Below are 26,959 nucleotides of genomic sequence, written 5' to 3' on the forward strand. Positions count from 1 at the left end.
GTTTATATGGAAGAAAATCGGATGCCTGGACAGCATGCGGCTGTTAAGGGGTGAAGGTTTCAGGCGAGAGAGGACCCTAAAGGCAGTGCCTTTAAGGCACGCCCCCAATATTGTTGTCCGGGTGGAAATCGAGAGGAATCCTGGAGAACGATTGCCCCAGGAGATTTTCGGGAGGGGCACTGAAATTCGTGAGTCACCTGGGAAAATCGGGAGGGTTGGCTAGTATGCTTCCGGTTGAAAAGTCAGTCTAAACAGAGGGACGATGCAGCACCTGCAGAACCTGCAGTGAGCGAATCTTTTCATGTGGAACCCGTAATTTTTCTATCTTCTGTTTGTCTGTATGAACGGGATCTTTTGGTTTGGGCCAGGGGTCACCAACGCAGTGCCCGCGGGCACCAGGTAGCCCGTAAGGACCAGATGAGTACCCCGCTGGCCTGTTCTAAAAATAGCTCAAATAGCAGCACTTACCAGTGAGCTGCCTCTATTTTTTAAATTTTATTTATTTACTAGCAAGCTGGTCTCGCTTTGTTTGACATTTTTAATTCTAAGAGGGACAAAACTCAAATAGAATTTGAAAATCCAAGACATTTTTTTTAAAGACTTGGTCTTCACTTCATTTATTTTTTTACTTTGCTTCTTATAATTTCAGAAAGACACTTTTAGATAAAAAATACAACCTTAAAAACGATTTTAGGATTTTTAAACACATATGCCTTTTTACCTTTTAAATTCCTTCCTCTTCTTTCCTGACAATTTAAATCAATGTTCAAGTATTTTTTTTTATTGTAAAGAATAATAAATACATTTTAATTTAATTCTTCATTTTAGCTGCTGTTTTTTCAACAAAGAATATTTGTTAAATATTTCTTCAAATCTATTTGATTAAAATTCTAAAAAATTATTCTGGCAAATCTAGAATATCTGTGGAATCAAATTTAAATCTTATTTAAACATCTTTTGAATTTCTTTTAAAAATTTTGTTCTGGAAAATGTAGAAGAAATAATGATTTGTCTTTGTTAGAAATATAGCTTGGTCCAATTTGTTATATATTATATCAAAGTGCAGATTGGATTTTAACCTATTTAAAACATGTCAACAAAATTCTAAAATTAATCTTAATCAGGAAAAATGACTAATGATGCTCCATAAATTCTTTTTTTTATTTTTTCAAAAATATTCAAATTAGCTAGTTTTTTTCTTAATTTTTTCGGTTGAATTTTAAAGAGTCGAAATTGAAGATAAACTATGTTTCAAAATTTTATTTGATTTTTTTCGTGTTTTCTCCTCTTTTAATCCGTTCAATTAAGTGTTTTTTTTCATCATTTATTCTCTACAAAAAACTTTCCGTAAAAGGAAAAAAAAAAGTATGATGGAATGACAGACAGAAATACCCATTTTTATATATATGTGTATATATATATATATATATAAATTTTTTTTAAATTTTTTTATTAAAGGTAAATTGAGCAAATTGGCTATTTCTGGCAATTTATTTAAGTGTGTATCAAACTGGTAGCCCTTCGCATTAATCAGTACCCAAGAAGTAGCTCTTGGTTTCAAAATGGTTGGTGACCCCTTGTTTAGGCTTTCTGTGAGACGCTGGAATTTCTCATTTGGTCTGCTTGACTCGGTGTCAGCTCAAATATGCACTGATCGTCTTGCAGTTTCCTTTCAGTTAGACTAACTGTCAAGACAAAAAGAACATTGACCCATCACAATTAGTTACCGCGTATCAGATTGATATCGCCCATACCATCTTGAATTATACTCGGTATCAGATCGGAAAGAACATCAGTGTTATCGCACATCACTACTCTGTTCAACAAGAGGTTAAGTGTGCACAATTGAACATCTTAGTTGCACAAACAGCAATTTGATTATGCATGTTTAGATTCGGGGTATGCCATTTTTTAATGGGAAAATACTTTAATATCTCTTGTATTCATATTAGGATTTAAGCTAGCTATCTTAAAGGCCTACTGAAACCCACTACTAGCGACCACGCAGTCTGATAGTTTATATATCAATGATGAAATATTAACATTGCAACACATGCCAATACGGCCGGTTTAGTTTACTAAATTGCAATTTCAAATATCCCGCGAAGTATCCTGTTAAAAACGTCGCGGAATAATGATGCGTATGATGACGTGTGAGCGTGACGTCACTGGTGGTAGCGGACATATTCTTCCAGCTCCGATCACGGCTAAAAGTCGTCTGCTTTAATCGCATAATTACACAGTATTCTGGACAGCTGTGTTGCTGAATCTTTTGCAATTTGTTCAATTAATAATGTAGAAGTCAAATAAGTAAGATGTGGGTGGGAAGCGGTGTATTACAGCTGCCTTTAGCAACACAAACACAGCCGGTGTTTCCTTGTTTACATTCCCGAAGGTGAAGCTTTATTATGGAACAGAGCGGTCAAGCGAACATGGTTCCCGACCACATGTCAACCGGCAGGTTTCGGTGAGAAAATTATGGTAATAAATCTGCTCTTACTCTATACCTGAGCGGAGCTTGCGTCCTTCTGCAGCTGCGGACTCTCTTACCTCCTCCCACCGGAGACACTGGCGGTCACCACACCCATGGCCACACCCCTCCGACTTTCAGGTACCATATAATTTCAGTAAAACACTAGTACCACAATAAGCAGATAAGGGATTTTCCAGAATTATCCTAGTAAATGTGTCTAATAACATCTGAATCGCTCCCACTGCCCTCGCTTTTTTTTTTCTAGTCCTTCACTCTCACTATCCTCATCCACGAATCTATCATCCTCAAATTAATGGGGAAATCGTCGCTTTCTCGGTCCGAATCGCTCTCGCTGCTGGTGGCCATGATTGTAAACAAGGTGAGGATGTGAGGAGCTCCACAACCAGTGACGTCACGCGCACAACGTCTGCTACTTCCGGTACAGGCAAGGCTTTTTTATCAGCGACCAAAAGTTGCAAACTTTATCGTCGATGTTCTCTACTAAATCCTTTCAGCAAAAATATGGCAATATCGCGAAATGATCAAGTATGACACATAGAATGGACCTTCTATCCCCGTCTAAATAAGAAAATCTCATTTCAGTAGGCCTTTAAAGTCTATATCTCCGGTAAACGAAAGTTATCACCGGTCCATGAGTTCATGGAAGTGCAGTTTTAAATCACAGTTTTACGATCATTTTATATTAAAATGGTAATACTAACCCTGATGGTACTTTCCACATTTGAACTTTTCCTAGCTAACATAGCCATGCTGGTGTCGCTAACATTCTTTTTGTATCGACCCACTTCTTCATGTTACGTTGACATATGTGATACTTGGCGTCCGCTACATTGTGCAAGTGCAAGGTTACACATGAAAAGTGTAATAAGTTTTCGCTCTTATTTCTTGGACATAAGTGAACAATCGTTAGTATAAAAGGACAGACTAAAATATTCAAGACTGGATTTTTCTACTGTGGCACCTCTGAGAGGGATTTAAAATAGGTGAAAGAGTATCGTACGGGAGCTTTATGGTAGGAAAAGGTCTTGCAAGGGGTTAGTTACATTTTTGGCGGCTTTGAGGACACATTAGAAAAACAAAAGAACCATCCAAGTACATTGTTTGAGTCTGGGTCTACTGTAACATGAGTTCTGATTAGTCCTTAGTACCTTGCTGGGTTTTTAGAAGCCCTCCTTAGATCATTCTCTAGCAGTCTGGACCAGAACCAATGACTTCTCTCTCTGCTAAGCTCCATCACGTTTTGTGTTCCACTTGAGTTCACACACACACACACACACACACACACACACACACACACACACACACATGTTCTTGTATTTCTTACCTTCTTGAGACCTCTGAATAATGCCTTCCTCTTTAGGACCACCCCTTTCTAGATATATAAAGATGTGTATTTACAACATTAATAATATATACATACTCTGCAAATATAAAAAAGCTTTTTGTGAAAAATGAGTTGGAATTTCACAAGAAAAAGGTCATAATTTCACAAGAAAAACTTAGCATTTTGGCAGTTTTATAATACAAGTCGTAATTTTACTCAACGCAAGTCAAAATTTTACAGAAAAAACGGAACATTTGTGCAATATTATGATAAAAGTTGGATTTGTGCTCAACAACAGTCGCAATTTTACAAGAAAAGCTTAACATTTTGGTAATTTTATGAAAATAGTCGTAATCTTCCTCGACAAAAGTCATAATTTTATAAGAAAACTTTAAAATGTTGGCAATATCATAATATTCATCGGAATTTCACTTGGCAAAATTATGAAACAAGTCATAATTTTACTCAAAACATTTCACTATTTTATATAAACAACAAAAGAATTGGCTATAGTGTGATAAAAGTCAATTTTGCATTAAAATGTAATAATTTTGCACAAAAGTTATAATTTTACGAGAAAATATTTCAATATTACAGAAACAGAAAGAGTATATGACATTTTCCCTAATTTTATAAGAAACATTTTGATTTTAGTTGATATATTTTTATTGATATTTATTTTTTTGTTTGTAATTATTTTTTAATCTTCCTTATTTATTTCAAGTTATTACAGTATGTCTCTATATACAGTACATATTTATTTTGTTTAATTCATTTTGGCCAAAGGGGTGAATTTTAATTTCTTACACACACTTATTAATACATATGTTGGCCACAGGGGGCGCACTTTAAATGTTTACACACACTTGTTATTTCATATGTTTTGACAGTCATTTTTTGGGGGGACCACCCTAATTTTGATAGATTTCATCATCAGTGGTACAAATGAGAAGTTCTCTATTAGATGCAATGGTTTTCCTTTATTGGGACCATGATTTCGGTCCTAACTTGTTTATATGGAAGGTACTTTTCCTTCTTGATGTCTTAAAAAGGGTAGAAATACAAGAACACACACACACACACACACACACACAGAGTCCATGCCAAGAACATTTCCGCAGAGTTACTTTCGATACACTTAACCACACTGGATCTTTCGCTGGCTTCCCCAATTTCACACATGAAACCACAAAGATTCCAGATGTTGCAAAGTCCTCCATTGCGTCCTCAGGTGTCACAGCTCTTCCCACCTGTACTTGTGTCCTATTATGTGGTTTTAAAAGACAGACTGTCCCGGGGCTCCAGACCTGATTGAACAATTTGGCTCAGCAATCAAAGAGCAATATCGCAGCAGACTTCCTACACCTTTCACACGGTCCGCCTTTCAAGAGTCCAGAGGATCAGTTAAGTCCCCACAGTGCCTGCAGTGTGTTCCCGCCTTATCACCGCTGATGACTTCCACAGAACGGTAGAGAACGTTCCAGAGGTAGTTCAGAACCCAGACGGGGAGATTCCAGTGTTGGTGGTTACAGCACAACTGTCGCATGTTTTCATGAGTGGAGTCTTGCTTTAATGAATGTCAAAGAAAATACCTGCGTTTGATGTGGTGAACTACATTTATCAATGATGTGTGTGTGTGTGAGTGTGTGTGTGTGTGTGTGTGTGTGTGCGTGTGTGTGTTTGTCGCACATAGAGGCAAAGAGAGATGGATGGTATTATATACAGTGGGGCCAAAAAGTATTTAGTCAGCCATCGATTGTGCAAGTTCTCCCACTTAAAATGATGACAGAGGTCTGTAATTTTCATCATAGGTACACTTCAACTGTGAGAGACAGAATATGAAAAAAAAATCCAGGAATTCACATTGTAGGAATTTTAAATAATTCTATTTGTAAATTATGGTGGAAAATAAGTATTTGGTTAACCACTCAAAGCTCTCACTGATGGAAGGGGGTTTTGGCTCAAAATCTCACGATACATGGCCCCATTCATTCTTTCCTTAACACGGATCAATCGTCCTGTCCCCTTAGCAGAAAAACAGCCCCAAAGCATGATGTTTCCACCCCCATGCTTCACAGTAGGTATGGAGTTCCCGGGATGCAACTCAGTATTCTTCTTCTTCCAAACACGACAAGTTGAGTTTATACCAAAAAGTTCTATTTTGGTTTCATCTGACCACATGACATTCTCCCAATCCTCTGCTGTATCATCCATGTATCCATTTTGGACCCCACCTTCCGCCAGATTGTAGCTGAGATAGGCATCAAAAGGGAATAAGCGGTAGAAAATTGATGGATGGATGTTGTGTCAACATCTGGCTGCTTAGGGCCTTTTTACACTAAGCCGGATAAGGTTATCCAGGGTAAGTCACACTTAAACTTATCCGTGTTCACACACAACAATGCCACCGTTTATCCAATCCACTTTATTTGTATAGTACATCTAAACAACAAAATGTTTCCAAAGTGCTGCACAACAATATTAAAAACAACATTCAAATACTATCCTGAGCTCCACCAATGACTGAATAAAAACAACAAATTAAAATAAATAATAATGAATAAATACATATAAAACCAATATAAAAACAATATAAAATAAATATGATTAAAAACGATTTTAAGCGGTTTAAGACCTCCTCACCCACTCCGTCCGCTGGCACAACGCGACATAGTACGCATGCGCGGAAAATGCACACTTCATAGTCACCTCCAGTGTTGCTTTGTGTGCAAGTTCTTAAATTAAACTCATCTGAACCATATCCAGTGTTGTGGTATTTCAATTAACTGGAATCCAGTGTGCTGTGGGGCCCCATTGTAGTGAATCACACCTGAGACATCATGAATTAATCAAATCTTTATTAGACATGTAAACAATGTGATAAAGAACATTTCACAACAATCAAACTAGGGATCTAGATATCTGGTCAGGACACTCATCACTCTTTTGCCTTCACCTTCATTTTCCATTTGTTTTTGCTGACTTTATATACTCCGGACCTGGACGTTGAGTCCGCAACATACATAGCGGACAATAATTGCTACGGTCTGCTTTGCCAGTCGAAAAGCATTCGCTGTTTTACGTAGTTTTCCCTTGACGGCCAGGTATTACAAAGCACACGCTACCATTTTTATCACATCCACCGGAGCTCGCATTCTCGGTGTCTCTCCTTTGAGAAATGGACAAAGTTTTCCGCTAAGTAGAAACACAGATGACCAGGCCAGACATTGTAAAGTTCTCTTGCCGTCTGAGAAGTGTTGTATCCAAAATAGCTGCAATCGCTTTCTCTTAAGGTATTCATGTGTGATTTCCACATTCAAAGTTTCTGTACATGTAGAAGAAGGAGAAACATGAGCATGTCTGGATGACTCACCTTCATATTTCTATTGGTTAGCTCCGAGTTACAAAATCCCTTTATTATGAAGCTGGCTGTCACTTCCTTTGTGGGCGTGGTCTTTCTGTTGTCACTTCCTCTCCGAACTCAGTGTGTAAACGATCAATGAGTCCATACAAAGCTAAGTGCCGGAGATTCAAGAATTACACGGCTGACTTACCCATGTAAAAATTTGTCCGAGGAGGGGGACCTTAAACGCTGGTTTAGTGTGGTTGACACGGGGCTTAGGCGAAATAATAATTTGTTTAAGGGGTTAACCGACTTAGTGTTGACATAGCCTTAGATTCAGCTTCCTGTTGATATGTGTAAACTTCCTCTCAATTTATGTCAACTTCTTGTAGATTTTTGTCACTTTCCTGTTAGATAGTGTCAACTTCCTGTTCATTTGGGTCAACTTGCTAATCACTTTTATCATTTTTACATTAGTTTGTGTTTATTTAATTGTAATTGGTGTGACATTCTGGCCGATTTTTTTCTATTTCCTGTTATCGCGGCAACTTCCTGTTTGTTTGTGTCAACTTCCTCTAGCTTTGTTGCAACTTTCAACTAGCGTCAGTCAGTTTCTTTTAAATATTTTGTCAAGTTCCAGTTATTGTGTGTCAATTTCATGTTAGTTTGTGTGGACTTCCTGTATGAACATCATGTTTGTTTGAAGCAACTTTTTTGTTATTTTGTGGTAATCTTTTATTTGTTTGTTTTACTTTCTTGTTTTCTACTTCCTCTTTGGTTGTATAAACTCCAAAACTGCCTATAAATTTGTTTAATCTTCTTGTTGAATTTTCGTCAATTTCATGATTAATGAGGTCAAATTGCTAATTATTTTTGGCAATTTCCTCTTAGTTTGTGTCAATTTAATGGTAATTTGTGTCACCTTCTGGTCAATTTTCTAAAATCAGCTACAATTTGAATTTCCTGTTCATTTGGGTCAACTTCATCTTAGTTTGTTTCAACTTCCTACTGCTATTAGTCAGCTTCCTGTTCATTTTTGCCGACTTTTTCTTCTTTTGTATTAATTTCCTCAATATGTTATATACAAATTAACAGGAAATAAATTCCTGTTAGTTAGTATAAACGTCTTTATTTCTTTTAGCAAAGTTAATTTGTAGCAAACTTTTGTTTGATTTTTTTGTTTCTCTACTTACTAAACTTCAAAACGTCTTCTCAGTTTGTATCAACTTCCTGTAGATTTTTTAAAAAATCAATTTCCTGTTAATGTTTGTCAGCTTCCTGCGGATTTCTATCCATTGCCAGTTAAATTTGTGTCAATTTCCTGTTGACTTTTAAAAAAAAATACTGTACCTGTACATGTGAGCTTCCTGGTAATTGTTGTCCAAATTTCTGTCTGTTCTTATGTCAACTCCCTATAATGTAACAACTTGCTGATTGGTTGAATCAGCTTCCTGTTAGGTTCTGTCAACTTCCTACTGGTTTGAGTCAGCCTCCTGTTAATTGTTACATTAATTTGTGTCAAAATCCAGTTTGGCTGAAACAACTTTTTGATGTATTGTTTTATTTTCCTGATATCCACTTGTTCTTTGATTGTGTGAACATTACATTTGTCAATAATCTGTGTCAACTTCTAGTGGATTTCTGTCAACTCCCTGTTGGTCTTTTTCAAGTTCCTGTTAGTCTGTGTCAACTTCTAGTGGAGTTCTGTCAACTACCTGTTGGTTTTTTTCAAGTTCCTGTTAGTCTGTCTGAACTTCCAGTTGATCATTTTTATTTTCCCATTAGTCTGTGTCAACTTCCAGGGGATTTCTGTCCACTTTGTGTTGATCTTTTTCAATTTTCCCATTAGTTTGTGTCAACATTCTGTCAAGTTACTGTTGATTTTTTTTTTAAATTACCTGGGATTTAATTGTTGACATGATCTTCCTTGTAGGGCTGGGCGATATTGGCTTTTATCAATATCGCAATATTTGTATGCCATATTGCAATATACGATATATATTACGATATTTTGCCTTGGCCTTGAATGAACACTTGATACATATAATCACAGCAGTATGATGATTCTATGTGTCTACATTAAAACATTCTTCTTCATACTGCATTCATATATGCTACTTTTAAACTTTCATGCAGAGAGGGAAATCACAACTAAGTCATTTGACCAAAACTGTATTTATTAAATACTCTTCATTCTCTAACGGGTCACTTTTTAAATGAAAGAACAAATTATTAGTGTTGCTACCTTTTTGTAGTAACACTTTCTGCTGCATACTTTACATATTGCTGTTGTCTGCTGAATATCTTCCCACTTGAAGCCAAACCACCGCCAGATGATGGATCCCCTGCTCTTTATTTTGGGCATTTATTGTTCTTCCTCCATTTCTGATCGGTTTCGCACTTTCTCTCTCTTGTATTGTCACAAGCTCCGCTCCGCTCTGCTTGTACGACCTGCCTCAGCTAACGTTAGCCATGCTGCTACCTCTCTGGTCGGCGAGAGCGTATGACGCTAGACGCGTGACAGTATGTGACATATGTAAGAAGGCGGGCTTGTTTTACGTTTCTGCGAGAAGGAGCGATGAGGAGGAGTGAGAAACGCCAGTGATGGAATGCCCGCAGCTAAAAGCAACTGTGCGAGAACATATAATCGAATATTACGATATAGTCATTTTCTATATGCACAGAGACTAACCTGCGTTATATCGTTTATATCGATATATCGCCCAGCCCTACTTCCTTGTAATTTTTGCCAACTTTCTGTTCTTGCACTTCAAATTGCTGTTAGTTTATGTCAGTTTCCCATTAGGGTATGTTGCAACTTCCTGATTGGGTGAGTCGACTTCCTGCTAGGTTATGTCAACTTCCTCTTACTTTGCTTCAACTTCCTGGTGCAAGTCAGTTTTCTGTGAATGTTTAGCCAACTTCCTCTCGCTGTGATCTACCTGGTAATTTTTGAACGTCAGTCTGTCGTCAGTGTACAAATATTTCCTATTTGTATGTAGAAACTTCCTGATTGGTTAAATCAACATCCTCCCAGTTTGTTTCAATTCCTACTAGTGTGAGTCAGCTTCCTGTTAATTTTGCGCCAACTTCTTATCCTGTCTTTATTGATTTACAGTTAGCATCAATTTGTATAAACATCTGGTTTGGTTAAAGCGACTTTGTTTTTTTTGTTTTTTATCCATAGCTAACTCTCATTTCTTTGTTTCATCTTCCTTTATGATTGTGTGAACTTCTTATTTGTGTTTATCAACTTCATGTTTTGTGTGACAATATCCTCCTAGCGTTTAAACTTGCTGTTACTTTGCTTTACTTTTTTCATCATTCTGCTTTATCAACTTCCTGTTTGTGTATGTCACCTCTCTGTTGTCTTGTTTGAACTTTTTGTTGGTTTACTTCAACTTCCTATTAGTGTGTGTAAACTTCCTGTTTGTGTCCACTTCCTTTTAACCTGCACCACTAAACATATGTAATTCTTTCCAATTTAACATAACATATATATATATATATATATATATATATATATATATATATATATATATATATATATATATATATATATATATATATGTATATATATAATATCAACTCGTTGTGTTTGGAGGAAGAAGAATACTGAGTTGCATCCCAAGACCACCATACCTACTGTGAAGCATGGGGGTGGAAACATCATGCTTTGGGGCTGTTTTTCTGCTAAGGGGACAGGACAATTGACCCGTGTTAAGGAAAGAATAAATGGGGCCATGTATCTTGAGATTTTGAGCCAAAACCTCCTTCCATCAGTGAGAGCTTTGAATGGTTGACCAAATACTTATTTTCCACCATAATTTACAAATAAATTCTTTAAAATTCCTACAATGTGAATTCCTGGATTTTTTTCTCACATTCTGTCTCTCACAGTTGAAGTGTACCTATTATGAAAATGACAGACCTCTGTCATCATTTTAAGTGGGAGAACTTGCACAATCGGTGGCTGATGAAATACTTTTTTGCCCAACTGTGTATGTATATATGTATATATATATATATATATATATATATATATATATATATATATATACATATATACATATATATATATATATATATATATATATATATATATATATACATATATGTGTATACATATATATATATACATATATGTGTATATATATACACATATAAATATATGTGTATATGTATACATATACACATATATATATGTGTATATGTATACATATGTGTATGTGTGTATATGTATGTGTATATGTATATGTATTTATATATATTTATATATATATGTGTATATGTTTATGTATATATACATATATGTATATGTATATATATGTATATATATGTATATGTGTATACATATATATATATATATATATATATATATATATGTGGATGTATATATATGTGGATGTATGTATTCATATATGTATATGTATGTATATATATATATATATATGTATGTATATATATATATATATATATATGTATGTATATATATGTGTATATATGTATATAAATATATACACATGTATATAGATGTATATATATGTATATCTATATATATATAATATATGTGTGTGTGTGTAAAAATTGCTCAATGCTCAATACACTAGTTTCATATTTTTATGGGGAAGTTGTGGAGAAAAGGGATTGAAGGCGAAGTGTAACCCTGTAAGCCCCGACTGCTTTAACACGAACCAGGTGCTGAAGGTTGGTGTGTACAAAATGTTTTCCCAGGCAATTTCAGGGCCGATGCGGCCCGATCCGATGGGGACCTGACAGCATTACATGCTTTGTCGTTCAGCGAGACAACGGCCACGTACGCTTGTCACGCCTGTTTTTCATTCCTCTTTATACGCACGCCCTCACCTCTGCGACACTTTCACGCTCGCTTAAACAGAAGTGCAGAGTTTTGCTGGCTTGGTAAAAGGTCACAAACTAGTGCAGAGGGAAGAGTCTGTGGCGCTTTTGTTTCGTAACAGCTTGGGAGTTAACGTTTGTGGAAAATAATTGGTAAAAACAAGCAAGAAGCTGTGACAAGTAATGACGGCAGGTACTCAGGAAAACAAGATTAGGGACCACTTTAATGGATAGGGACCCCAGTCCGCCCCCCAACGCCGCCCCTTCCTCCAAAAGCCATAATCTAAACCCAGATATGCACCACATGTGTGGCTCCTCTGGAAAAATGAACTCGACTTGGGAATATATGGTCAGGAAATTTATAGCACATGCCTGGGACGAGCCCTCGGGGGCTGGAAAGGGAGGGTGTGGGGGGGTATATGCTCCACGCTCCCTGAGCCTTGTTTCCATTAGGCTGTGAAGAGCACTCTCCCAGACCCTTCAATGGGGCCTGGCGTTAGTCCTCATGGCCGCTACAGTGACCCAAGCATGGAGGAGAAAAATCACTTTGCTCACATCTGGGATTTTCCCACATGGGTTATGTCGGACAGAATTAAAGATAGCCACCCGGCGAGCAACTCCATCAGATCTCGTTAGACGGCAACCTCTTTTTCGTTGTTCTTGCTTAAGTGGGCCAAAACAAACAGAGGGGACGTGTCGGCGTGGTGGGGGGGAAACATTCCCAGGCCTGATGGATGTTTCCTCTTCTGTCGGCGACTCGCTGCCAACTCCGCGGCCACAATGAGGCTGCTTGTGACACCGCTGTAGTCTGAAGCTGGCGTCCACTCAGTGTTTACCTCGCTGGTGATTCATGTCAAGGGGGGTCACGCCATGGCCGCACTTCCTGTCAGGGCTCCGTCACTTTGACCGTCCAGTCCTGCTTTGTCACTGATGGATGACTTGTCCTTTTTGTTGACCAGCTAATGCACTCGGTCTTTGTCAACCTCTAGGTTTGGACAATAAGTGGAAATATAAATGGATATATATATATATATATATATATATATATATATATATATATATGTGTGTGTGTGTGGGAAAAATCACAAGACTACTTCATCTCTACAGAACTGTTTCATGAGGGGTTCCCTCAATCATCAGGAAATTTTAATGGAAGCATTCACATACAATGGTTTATATAGGGCACAGAATGGGTGGGTACAGGCAGGCGTAGGGGCGTGGTGATTGGCTCATGTGTTACCTAGAAGGTGTTTCCGTCTGTGGTGGCATGTTGAAAACTATTTCACTGCGCTTGTTGAGGGATGATAGATCTGGATGATATATAATAAACAGTTTCTCTTTTAAGCATAGGTTGCATCTTTTATTACCACTGTTGTAAGGTGTGCTGGATGCAAGAATTTGCCATGTTATTGAATATTCAACATTATTGTCTTTGAGGTTCCAAATGTGTTTGCTGAGTTCTGTAGAATTCCGCAAAGTCTGGTTTCTAAAGGAGGCGTTGTGATTATTCCATCTTGTTTTGAACGCTCCTTCGGTTAATCCTACGTACGTGTCGGATGTGTTAATGTCCTTGCGTGTTACCTTTGCTTGGTAAACGACTGATGTCTGTAAGCACCCTCCGTTGAGAGGGCAATCAGGTTTCTTGCGACAGTTACATTCCTTATTGGTTTCAGAGTCGTTTAGTCTGGGGGTAGGCTGTCCTTTTGCAATTGCGTTGTTGTGGTTTAAAATGATTTGTTGTATGTTATTCATACAGCTGTAGCTCAATTTAATGTTGTTCTTGTTGAATATTTTTCTTAGGGTGTTGCCTTTGGGGAAGTGTTTGTCGATCAGAGTGAGAAACTTGTGGCCGATATTGGTTGAGACGTTTTTGCTGAATGGCGGATTGTACCAGATGATGTTGTTTCGTTTTCTGCTCTTTTTTGGTTGGTTTCCTGGAGTGGGTTCATAGGTGAGGGTGAAGTTGTATCCGCTTTCATCAAGTGCTTTCTGGTACGGGGGGGTTGCTTGGTCGAATTCAGCTTTGCTAGATGACAGCATCGATAGCCTTTTATTAATTCCGGTAGGTATTCTTTTCGTGGTGGTGGGTGGGTGGTTGCTGTCATGGTGCACGTATTGGAGTGTTGTGTTGGGTTTCGTGAATGGTTGGTAGCTGTTATTTCTCAGGTTGAAAGTGACGTCGAGGAAGTTGACGGTTTGCTTGTTGGCTTCAATCGTGATCCGTAGGCCGTTTTCTTTGAAGATTTGGCATATGCGCTTCTTGGTGTTCTCGCTGCTCCTTGGCGAGGCGCGGCACACTGCCAGTCCGTCATCGCGGTAAATACCAAGGTTCAGGTTGAGGCGAGCAAGCTGGGAGAGGAGGCGGTATAGCTCGGTTGGTAGAGTGGCCGTGCCAGCAACCTGAGGGTTGCAGGTTCAATTCCCGCTTCCGCCATCCTAGTCACTGCTGTTGTGTCCTTGGGCAAGACACTTTACCCACCTGCTCCCAGTGCCACCCACACTGGTTTAAATGTAACTTAAATATTGGGTGTCACTACGTAAAGTGCTTTGAGTCACTAGAGAAAAGCGCTATATAAATATAATTCACAAATCATTTCAAACCACAACAAAGCAATTGCAAAAGGACTGCCCACCCCCAGACTAAACGACTCTGAAACCAATAAGGAATGTAACTGTCTCAAGAAACCTGAATGCCCTCTCAACGGAGGGTGCTTACAGACATCAGTCGTTTACCAAGCAAAGGTAACACGCAAGGACATTAACACATCCGACACGTACGTAGGATTAACCGAAGGAGCGTTCAAAACAAGATGGAATAATCACAACGCCTCCTTTAGAAACCAGACTTTGCGGAATTCTACAGAACTCAGCAAACACATTTGGAACCTCAAAGACAATAATGTTGAATATTCAATAACATGGCAAATTCTTGCATCCAGCACACCTTACAACAGTGGTAATAAAAGATGCAACTTATGCTTAAAAGAGAAACTGTTTATTATATATCATCCAGATCTATCATCCCTCAACAAGCGCAGTGAAATTATTTCAACATGCCGCCACAGACGGAAACACCTCCTAGGTAACACATGAGCCAATCACCGCGCCCCTACGCCTGCCTGTACCCACCCATTCTGTGCCCTATATAAACCATTGTATGTGAATGCTTCCATTAAAATCTCCTGACGATTGAGGGAACCCCTCATGAAACAGTTCTGTAGAGATGAAGTAGTCTTGTGATTTTTCCCACACCTACATATTGCGCTCTACCACGGTATCGAGCACTATTCTCTGGATAATCCAATCAAGACATATATATATGTATATATACATGTATATATATATATATATATATATATATATATATATATATATATATATATATATATATATATATATATATATAGATAGATAGATGAGCTATATTGTGAACCCACACCAAACAAGAATTACAAACACATTTACAACTTTGTAAATGTGTTTGTAACATGCTCTCTCAGGGGCATGTTAAAAACAAATTTTGCACTTTGTGACTTAAATAATAAATATGGCAGTGCCATGTTGGCATTTTTGTCCATAACTTGAGTTGATTTATTTTGGAAAACCTTGTTACATTGTTTAATGCATCCAGCGGGGCATCACAACAAAATTAGGCATAATCAATCAATCAATCAATGTTTATTTATATAGCCCCAAATCACAAATGTCTCAAAGGACTGCACAAATCATTACGACTACAACATCCTCGGAAGAACCCACAAAAGGGCAAGGAAAACTCACACCCAGTGGGCAGGGAGAATTCACATTCAGTGGGACGCCAGCGACAATGCTGACTATGAGAAACCTTGGAGAGGACCTCAGATGTGGGCAACCCCCCCCCCTCTAGGGGACCGAAAGCAATGGATGTCGAGCGGGTCTAACATGATACTGTGAAAGTTCAATCCATACTGGCTCCAAGACAGCAGTGAGAGTCCCGTCCACAGGAAACCATCTCAAGCGGATCAGCAGCGTAGAGATGTCCCCAACCGATACAGGCGAGCGGTCCATCCTGGGTCCCGACGAGCGGTCCATCCTGGGTCTCGACTCTGGACAGTCAGTACTTCATCCATGGTCATCGGACCGGACCCCCTCCACAAGGGAGGGGGGGGACATAGGAGAAAGAAAAGAAGCGGCAGATCAACTGGTCTAAAAAGGAGGTCTATTTAAAGGCTAGAGTATACAGATGAGTTTTAAGATGAGACTTAAATGCTTCTACTGAGGTAGCATCTCGAACTGTTACCGGGAGGGCATTCCAGAGTACTGGAGCCCGAACGGAAAACGCTCTATAGCCCGCAGACTTTTTTTGAGCTCTAGGAATCACTAATAAGCCGGAGTCTTTTGAACGCAGATTTCTTGCCGGGACATACGGTACAATACAATCGGCAAGATAGGCTGGAGCTAGACCGTGTAGTATTTTATACGCAAGTAGTAAAACCTTAAAGTCACATCTTAAGTGCACAGGAAGCCAGTGCAGGTGAGCCAGTACAGGCGTAATGTGATCAAACTTTTTTGTTCTTGTCAAAAGTCTAGCAGCCGCATTTTGTACCAACTGTAATCTTTTAATGCTAGACATTGGGAGACCCGAAAATAATACGTTACAGTAATCGAGACGAGACGTAACAAACGCATGGATAATGATCTCGGCGTCTTTAGTGGACAAAATGGAGCGAATTTTAGCGATATTACGGAGATGAAAGAAGGCCGTTTTAGTAACGCTTTTAATGTGTGACTCAAAGGAGAGAGTTGGGTCGAAGATAATACCCAGATTTTTTACAGAGTCACCTTGTTTTATTATTTGGTTGTCAAATGTTAAAGTTGTATTATTAAATAGAGGTCGGTGTCTAGCAGGACCGATAATCAGCATTTCCGTTTTTTTGGCATTAAGTTGCAAAAAGTTAGCGGACATCCATTGTTTAATTTCATTAAGACACGCTTCCAACTGACTACAGTCCGGCGTGTTAGTCAGCTTTAGGGGCATGTAAAGTTGGGTGTCATCAGCATAACAGTGAAAGCTAATACCGTATTTGCGTATGACGTCACCTAGCGGCAGCATGTAGATGCTGAAGAGTACAGGGCCAAGGACCGAACCCTGGGGAACTCCACACGTTACCTTAACATAGTCCGAGGTCACACTGTTATAGGAGACGCACTGCATCCTATCAGTAAGATAAGAGTTAAACCATGACAGGGCTGAGTCTGAAATACCAATTCGTATTTTGATACGCTCTAATAAAATATTATGATCGACGGTATCGAAAGCAGCGCTAAGATCGAGGAGCAGCAACATAGATGACGCATCAGAGTCCATCGTTAGCAATAGATTATTAGTCAGTTTTGCGAGGGCTGTCTCAGTCGAGTGATTTGCCCTGAAACCGGATTGAAAGGTTTCACATAGATTGTTAAACGCTAAGTGCTCATTTAGCTGCTCTGCAACAATTTTTTCGAGGATTTTCGAAATAAAGGGAAGGTGAGACACCGGTCGGTAGTTTACCATGAGGTCTGGATCGAGGTTAGGTCTTTTAAGGAGAGGATGAATAACCGCTTTTTTGAATGCAACGGGAACAGTGCCCGAGGAAAGTGATAAGTTTATAATATTTAGCACTGATGGACCGAATAATACAAAAAGCTCCTTGATAAGTTTCCCAGGAAGTGGGTCAAGTAAACATGTTGTTTGTTTTATTCCATTTACACGTTGTAACAATCCTTCTAATGTTATTTCATCAAAACGAGAGAAACTATTTTGGATATTTGCAGTATCCGCCGTATATACAATCGTATCTGTGTTACTATAACCCCGTTGTAGCTGGGACGCATTGTCTTTAATCTCCTTTCTAATAAGTTCAATTTTCTTATTAAAGAACTTCATAAAGTCATCTGCCGAATGGGTGGAGCTACTGGAAGGAGTCCCTTGTTGGGTTAGCGATGCTACTGTACTAAACAAAAATTTTGGATCGTTTTTATTAATGCGGATGAGATTTGAGTAATAATTAGTTTTAGCTAAGGTAAGCATGCGTTTATAAGTTATTAAACTATCACTCCATGCTTGATGGTGCACCTCAAGTTTAGTCGTGCGCCATTTGCGTTCCAGCTTTCTACATAATAATTTCTGAGCTCTAGTTTCTTCAGTAAACCATGGCGTACGCCTTTTTGGAGCCTTTTTTAACTTCAGCGGTGCTATACTATCAATGGTTTCGCGCAGGGCGTTGTTAAAGTTGTTAGTGAGGTTATCAATAGAGCCCACATACTTTGGGAACGGTGCCATTACCGAGGGCAGTAGGTCCGCAAGAGTCGTCGTTGTGGCAGCATTAATGTTGCGGCTGCTATAGCAGTTATTATTATTATTAGCTTGCCGAACATGAGTCTGAACTTCGAATTTTATAAGGTAATGATCGGACATTACTTTAGTATACGGGAGTATCATAACTTTGGAGACGGTGATACCTCTGACAAGCACTAGGTCTATCGTATTACCGCTGCGATGCGTCGGTTCATTTATTATTTGTGTAAGACCACAGCTATCAATTATAGTCTGGAGCGCCACGCACGGTGGGTCCAATGGGGTATTCATATGGATATTAAAGTCCCCCATTATAATTATATTATCGGCGTGCGTCACTAGATCAGCAACAAACTCTGAGAATTCACTAATAAAGTCCGAATAGGGCCCTGGGGGGCGGTAGATAACGGCCAGGCACAGAGGCAGAGGTGTGGCAGACTTCATAGAAAGCACCTCAAACAATTTATATTTATTATTTAAGTTAGGACTAAAGTTAAAGTTTTCGTTGTATATTAGTGCGACACCCCCTCCCCTTTTGAGGTGACGGGCAATATGCGCATTCGTATAGTTAGGAGGGGATGCCTCATTTATCGCAAAAAAGTCGTCTGGTTTAAGCCAGGTTTCGCTAAGACCGATGACGTTAAGGTTGTTGTCTCTAATGACCTCATTGACTAATAACTAATATAATGTGTTAATTCCACGACTGTATATATCAGTATCGGTTGATATCGGAATCGGTAATTAAGAGTTGGACAATATCGGAATATCGGATATCGGCAAAAAAGCCATTATCTTACATCTCTAATATATATATATATATATATATATATATATATATATATATATATATATATATATATATATATATATATATATATATATATATATATCAAACCAACATAACAAGGGGGTAATGGCAAATACAATTAATTGATGAATGCAATGATGTATTAGTGTAGCATTGCATGTAGCTGTAGATGACATATAAACAGGCTACTTTTAATTCAATATCCTTGTGTGGATGTAAATATTTGTTTCAAATGTGGAGACAGACAAACAAGCAGTCTTTATACTTTCTGTTTTATGGACTGAAAGTTGTTGAAAAAGAAAGCTTGGAGATGTTTTTTTTTTTCGGTTCTGAAGTTTCCTGCGCTCTTGCCGTTTGTATTAAAAAGTAGCGTACAGTTGACTTACATTTGTATGTACGAAAGTGAAACTCTAAAACTACAAAATGCTGGAGCGGGCGAAGCAAGGAGGATGTCTTTGCCGTGTAGATAGGACGGCCCAGGAAACAACTTGTTTTTAAAAGACAGCCAGAAAGTGCCTTGAAGATGGTCTGTAAAGCATAATGTATGCCAATTTTGGACCAAAACATCGCCATTATATGTTTTGTAGACCAGTGATTCTCAAACTTAGGTCCATTGTTGGGCCGCCAGAAATATACGTTTGTTAACTGTGGTCCAGCAGTACTCAGTTGTAATACACTTTTCCACCACTTGTGGCATTAATGAAAATATCAAACAGAAGTCTGGCGCTAAAGTCATAAAGAAATTTCTTTAAGCACAAAAATTATGACTAACGTGGTGAAGCTGTATTTTCATTTGCACCTAAATGTTATTGACAGTTTATTTATGAAACACTTATTGTTATTGTTTATTTTGTAATCCGTGTAAATGTATGTACATTTAATTTCCATGGGTTTTAATGAAGCTGCATATTTGATTAATCAGCCTGACCTAAGCCTTGATAATAATCTTTGTTATTAACACATGCTTTCTTATCATTTGACCAGGTTGTGACTGTAGTTAAAGTTAAAGTACCAATGATTGTCACACACACACTAGGTGTGGTGGAATTTGTCCTCTGCATTTGACCCATCCCCTTGATCACCCCCTGGGAGGTGAGGGGAGCAGTGGGCAGCAGCGGTGCCGCGCCCGGGAATCATTTTGGTGATTTAACCCCCAATTCCAAGATTATTTTATTAATTAATTATTGAACATTATTATCAATCAAGAGTAAGATTATTAAAGGCCTACTGAAACCCACTACTACCGACCACGCAGTCTGATAGTTTGTATATTAATGATGAAATAATAACATTGCAACACATGCCAATACGGCCGGTTTAGTTTACTAAATTGCCATTTTCAATTTCCCACGATGTATCCTGTTGAAAACGTCGCGGAATGATGACGCTTATGTTGACGCGTGCTTGTGACGTTATTGGTTGGAGGGGACATTTTAGCCCAGCACCACTCACGGCTAAAAGTCGTCTGCTTTAATCGCAAAATTACACAGAATTCTGGACATCTGTGTTGCTGAACCTTTTGCAATTTGTTCAATTAATAATGGAGACTATGAAGAAGAATGCTATTGGTGGAAGGCGGTGGATTGCAGCTGCCTTAAGCAACCAAAACACAGCCGATGTTTCTTTGTTTGTTGTGAAGCTTTGATATGGAAGAGAGCAGTCAAGCGAACATGTTTCTCTACCACATGTCAACCAGCAAGTTTTTGGATAAGAACATTGTGATATTAAGTCGGCTCTTACCGGAGATTTGAGCGGAGTTTGAGTCCTCCTGCAGCAGTTGTCAAAAAGGCAGCTGTGACTTTCTTGGCTCTTCCATATGGCTTCCCTCACAGACACTGGGGGTCACTGCAGCCATCCGACTTTCAGGTATTACTATAATCTCACTAAAACACTAGTAACACAATAAGCAGATAAAGGATTTTCCAGAATTATCCTAGTAAATGTGTCTAATAACACTGTCGTCGCCTTTTTTTAATTCTTTTTTTTTTCTAGTGCTTCACTCTAACTTTCCTCATCCACAAATCTTTCATCCTCGCTCAAATTAATGGGGAAATCGTCGCTTTGTTGGTCCGAATCGTTCTTACTGCTGGTGGCTATGATTGTAAACAATGCGAGGATGTGAGGAGCCCTACAACCCGTGACGTCACGCGCACATCGTCTGCTACTTCTGGTACAGGCAAGGCTTTTTTTATTAGCGACCAAAAGTTGTGAACTTTATCGTCGATGTTCTCTACTAAATCCTTTCAGCAAAAATATGGCAATATCGCGAAATGATCAAGTATGACACATAAAATGGACCTGCTATTCCCGTTTCAATAAGAAAATTTCATTTCAGTAAGCCTTTAATTCAGTGTTGATATTTGAGTGGGCCCCATGTCCTTCTGTAGTAGAAAAGTGGGGCCCCTTTGGGGGCTTCTGCGGACCTTTTCGGGACTTTTTTGTGAACTTTTGGGTAAAGTCTGTCCTATCCTATCCTATTGCCATCTTGACCAGTTCTACTCCTACGGTTACAAAACACACTTGTGGAAAGTCATTCTTAAACTGTTACCATCACAACAATATATCAGTTTGAGTGTGTCAATACCAGTTTTGCCACACCTTTCATATTCAAAAGAGTCTCGGTGCCCTTATTTACCCCCAGGACATTTTTGGTCAAAGTCACTTAAGCAAATTCCAGTTATGTCTGTCAAGTATTTGTCACGTAGTCGGCTGACTTGGCCCAACGCTGACCCTTCCTGAAAAGTCAGAAGAGGATCAAACGGAAACAGGTTCTCAGACAAGTGTTGGACTCCATTCTGTGCCCTCGCTCGCTCGCTGTTGCACTTTTAGCCTGAGGTCTGAACAAATGGTACTTAAAATAGCAACGTGCTGATCACCGGTGTACACATTCCTGCCTCTCACTCACGCCCACCACCCCACTCTGAAAAATAAAGAAAATAAGGCATACTTGCCAACCTTGAGACCTCCGAATTCGGGAGATGGGGGTGTATGAGGTGGGGGGAAGGGGTAGCGGGGGTGTATGTATTTTCATATATATATATATATATATATATATATATATACATACAGTGGGGGGGAAAAAGTATTTAGTCAGCCACCGATTGTGCAAGTTCTCCCACTTAAAATGATGACAAAAGGTCTGTAATTTTCATCATAGGTACACTTCAATTGGGAGAGACAGAATGTGAAGAAAAATCCAGGAATTCACATTGTAGGAATTTTAAAGAATTATTTGTAAATTATGGTGGAAAATAAATATATGGTCAACCATTCAAAGCTATTTACCATGAATTGATTAACGTGGACCCCGACTTAAACAAGTTGGAAAAACTTATTTGGTTCTTACCATTTAGTGGTCTATTGTGCGGAGTATGTACTGAACTGTGCAATCTACTAATAAAAGTATCAATCAAAAAAACTCTCACTGATGGAAGGAGGTTTTGGCTCAAAATCTCACGATACATGGCCCCATTCATTCTTTCCTTAACACGGATCAATCGTCCTGTCCCCTTGGCAGTAAAACAACCCCAAAGCATGATGTTTCCACCCTCATGCTTCACAGTAGGTGTGGTGTTCTTGGGATGCAACTCAGTATTCTTCTTCCTCCAAACACGACGAGTTGAGTTTATACCAAAATGGATACATGGATGATACAGCAGAGGATTCGGAGAAACTCCTATACAAAATAGAACTTGTATACTCCTATACAAGCTGCACACTGACTACTCTAAAGTGTATCGAAGTTTACCTTAATATTATTGTCCACATAGACAATATACTTAAATGGTTGCTGAAATGTTTACTTATTTATGAGTTCATTATAGCATTTGTTAGGGTAAACATGTCCAATCTTCTACATGACTATTGGAATTAATTCTCCCTTTAATTAACCGCAGCTCCCCCAGTGCCGGCAGCACTCATGCTTGACTAGTTATATTGGTCCTCACTCGTGTTGCCATGGCTATTCAGGCAATAACTTCTGTGTGTTGACTCATTTTCAGTAGATACTAAATATATACTGCTGCACAAGCTGTACATTGACTACTCTAAAAAATTCTATAGTATTGTCCGTAGGGATGATGTACAAAAATGGTTGCTGATATGTGGCTGACGTATGAGCTTGTTTGTGCATTTCTCCTGGTAAACATGTCCAATCTTTTGCCTGACTTTTGGAATTAATTCTCCCCTCAAATAACCGCAGCTCCCCCAGCTCTCATGCTTGACCAGTTACATTGGTCCTCAGTCGTGCTATTTAGGCAATAACTGCTGTGTGGTGACTTGTTTTCAATGGACAGAAAAGCTACTATACAAGCTGTACACTGACTACTCTCAAAATGATCCAAATTTACTTTCTATGCTATTGTCCTTTTGAAAAGAAGTACCGTTATAAAAAAAACTTATGTTGAAATGAAAGAAGGTGGATTTAAGATTGTGAGATAGTCTTCGGTCCCTAACCCATGCTGAGTCTTCCATTGTTGACTTGTGTCCATGTTGCCCAAACGAACCCCCTCCCCCAAGTGTCAAATGAAAATGAAGTAATATTAACCCGGCGTCATGCAGAGAGGTCACGCTGAGGTTGGCGTGATATTTTTCATTTCACACACTGTCCGCCTTCAGCTGCTCTTGTTGTGTTTGTGCAGGAATCAGACGTGTTATAACAGTAATACCACCCCGCCACCGCCACACTCGCGCGTCTGATACCATATCGGGACATATCGCGGGTCACGCTGCGTGCCTTCGTGGGCCGCACAATAAGAGTTGAGAATTCCTCGAATAATTCCTATATCTGTGGTGATTTTTTGTTGTTCTTGTTGTTTTTTTTTTTTTGTGATTCGCCGCTAACAAGGTGTTCTTTTTGGCTGCAGGATGTTGTGACAACAAAGCTAAATGGTGCTGAAAGTGAGGCCACATTCCTGCTAAAGTGTTGACCTACTCCCGCCTACCTGGGGAGAACCCGCTGAACTTGGCTTTATTATTACGTTTGGAAATAACACATGACGACATCCCTCGGCGACGTACGTGGCGTGAGTCTGTGCGGAAGTTAAAAAAGAAAAACGTTAAATGAGAGACTCAGTGTTATCTGTTCTGCACGTCAATTATGATTATCGTTTTGGTTCACAACATTCTTACTTTTTAAACTTTTTGGTTCATGATGAACAACGCAGCCTTTATGGGACATATATATCGCCTCCAGATGACCCAAATTTCACAAACAAATTCATCCATCCATCCATTTTCTACCGCTTATTCCCTTTTGGGGTCGCAGGAGGCGCTGGCGCCTATCTCAGCTACAAATTCTTTTTATGTATTTATCTCTCCTGAAAATTAATCTAGCAATCATTTCCAATTATATCAATTTGTTTTTTAAATAACTTTTATGCTTTTTAGCCTTTTTTTATTTTATTTCCTAAAATGTTTTTGTTCTTAAAGGTCAACATTATCACAGTATCAAAAGGGTTAAAAACAATAAAAATCAGTTCCCAGTGGCTTGTTGTATTTTTTATAAGTTTTTTTCAAAATTTTACCGGTCCCGGAATATCCGTAAATAAAGCTTTAAAGTGCCTTATTTTCGCTATCTTCGAAACCACTATCCATTTCCCTGTGACGTCATACAGGGCTGCCAATACAAACAAACAATGGCGGTTACCGCAGCAAGATATAGCGACATTAGCTCGGATTCAGACTCGGATTTCAGCGGTTTAAGCGATTCAACAGATTACGCATGTATTGAAACAGATAGTCGGAGTATGGAGGCAGATAGCGAAAATCGAAATTGAAGAAGAAATTGAAGCTATTGAGCGAATAGCTGTTGACGCTATTCGGCCATAGCGTGGGTGTACCTAATGAAGTCGCCCATAGCATGGCTGCCTTATTAGCATCGCCGGTAAAATGTGCGGACCAAACGATCAAGACTTTCGCATCTTGTGAGACTGGAGCAACTTAAATCCGTCGATTGGTAAGTGTTTGTTTCGCATTAAATGTGGGTATCTAGTTTCAAATGTACATACAGCTAGCGTAAATAGCATGTTAGCATCGATTAGCGTAGCATGTTAGCATCGATTAGCTGCCAGTCATGCCGTGACCAAGTATGTCTGATTAGCACATAAGTCAACAACATCAACAAAACTCACCTTTGTGATTTCGTTGACTTAATCGTTGCAAAATGCATCTGCAGGTTATCCATACATATCTCTGTGCTATGTCTGTCTTAGCATCGCCGGTAAAATGTGCAGACACTCTGGCAAATTCAATGGAGGTCTGGCGGCAGATTTCTTGCCAGAGGTGCAACTTGAATCCCACCCTGTTAGTGTTGTTACACCCTCCGACAACACACCGACGAGGCATGATGTCTCCAAGGTTCCAAACAATAGTCGAAAAAACGGAAAATAACAGAGCTGAGACCCGGTGTTTGTAATATGAAAATGAATATGGTGGGTGTGTTACCTCGGTGACGTCATGTTCTGACGTCATCGCTAAAAGACCGATAAACAGAAAGGCGTTTAATTTGCCAAAATTCACCCATTTAGAGTTTGGAAATCGGTTAAAAAAATACATGGTCTTTTTCTGCAACATCAAGGTATATATTGACGCTTGCATAGGTTTGGTGATAATGTTCCCCTTTAAATACGTTACCTGCACTTCGCCTGCCATCTCTGCATCCTGGGGTCATGTCACAAGCAGTGCTGTCACTAATTGTAATGGTATACGAAAACCGGGGCACAGTTTTTGCTAAAAAATTTGGCAAAAACGAATCTTACGGAAAATGAAGCGTAACAAAATTGGGGCGTCGCGTCAGTTCCAGGGTCAAACTGTGGCCGTCATAAAACTCATTAACCTTTGTAAAATAAGTGACTCACTGTTAATCGTAACAAATGATCACACTGGACAAAAGTATTGGGACACAGAGGGGCGGGTCTGAAGAAAAATTTTAAATCAGTGGTACGTGTATCTATCGTGGTACGCGGGCTCCATCTAGTGATATGCCAAAGAATCACTTGAATAAAGTACACTGTTTTATTTTCCCATATTTAAACACAGTGTTACTGTTCAAACTGTTTGGCATGTCACAGTGTCCACAAATATTAAATATGTGTGTGAAATAAAACATCTGCTGTGTTTTTTTAATGAATGCTTCCGCCTACTACGCTACTGCATTTTGATGTTGGTCATTATGGTGGTACTTGGAGAGCCACATGTTTCCTGAAGGGGTGCTTGGTGATTAAAGTTTGAGAACCACTGTTCTAAGTAAGGTTCTACGGTTTACCGGTATTAGTATTACCACGATACGAATTAATCATATTCGGTACTATACCGCCTCTGAATCGAACTGGTCATTATTACACTACAAACGGAGCAATACAAATACCAATAGACATAGCACTATTGATAATGAATAATAACAATAACAATAATTACCTCTATTATCGACAATGCAATTGTTCAAATGCAACAATACATATATGTAATGATAACTTGAAATATAAAAGAAAGCAGATAAATGGATGGGAAGAAAGAGAAGCCAACTATATTAAACTTGTACATTGTTATAGTAACCAAAGGTTAAGCTTTGTCAGTGTGCCATGTGTTACCCAGTTTCCCCTAGGGCAACAACGTTGGTATATGTTTGATGAAACGTGATTATGTGCATGAGTGTATGTATGAATGTATATGTACTTGTGTGTGTACAGTATGTGTATATGTATGAGTCACTTAAACTCATCAGCCATGACATAATCAAGGAGTCTAATGAGATTCAAGAGCTGCACCCTTTTTAAACATATTAATGCTGGTGTAAAATATTTATTATTACCCAGCTA

The 26,959-nt window shown here is 38.9% G+C and overlaps 1 protein-coding gene across 3 annotated transcripts in view; it reads left to right on the top strand.

The window, feature by feature from the left end:
- stard13b (StAR related lipid transfer domain containing 13b) overlaps positions 1-26,959 on the top strand; it is a 191,434-nt gene that overhangs the window by 62,633 nt on the left and 101,842 nt on the right. The window lies entirely within an intron of this gene.

The sequence above is a fragment of the Nerophis ophidion genome, linkage group LG18, assembly GCF_033978795.1.
Source record: "Nerophis ophidion isolate RoL-2023_Sa linkage group LG18, RoL_Noph_v1.0, whole genome shotgun sequence".
Lineage (NCBI taxonomy): Eukaryota > Metazoa > Chordata > Actinopteri > Syngnathiformes > Syngnathidae > Nerophis > Nerophis ophidion.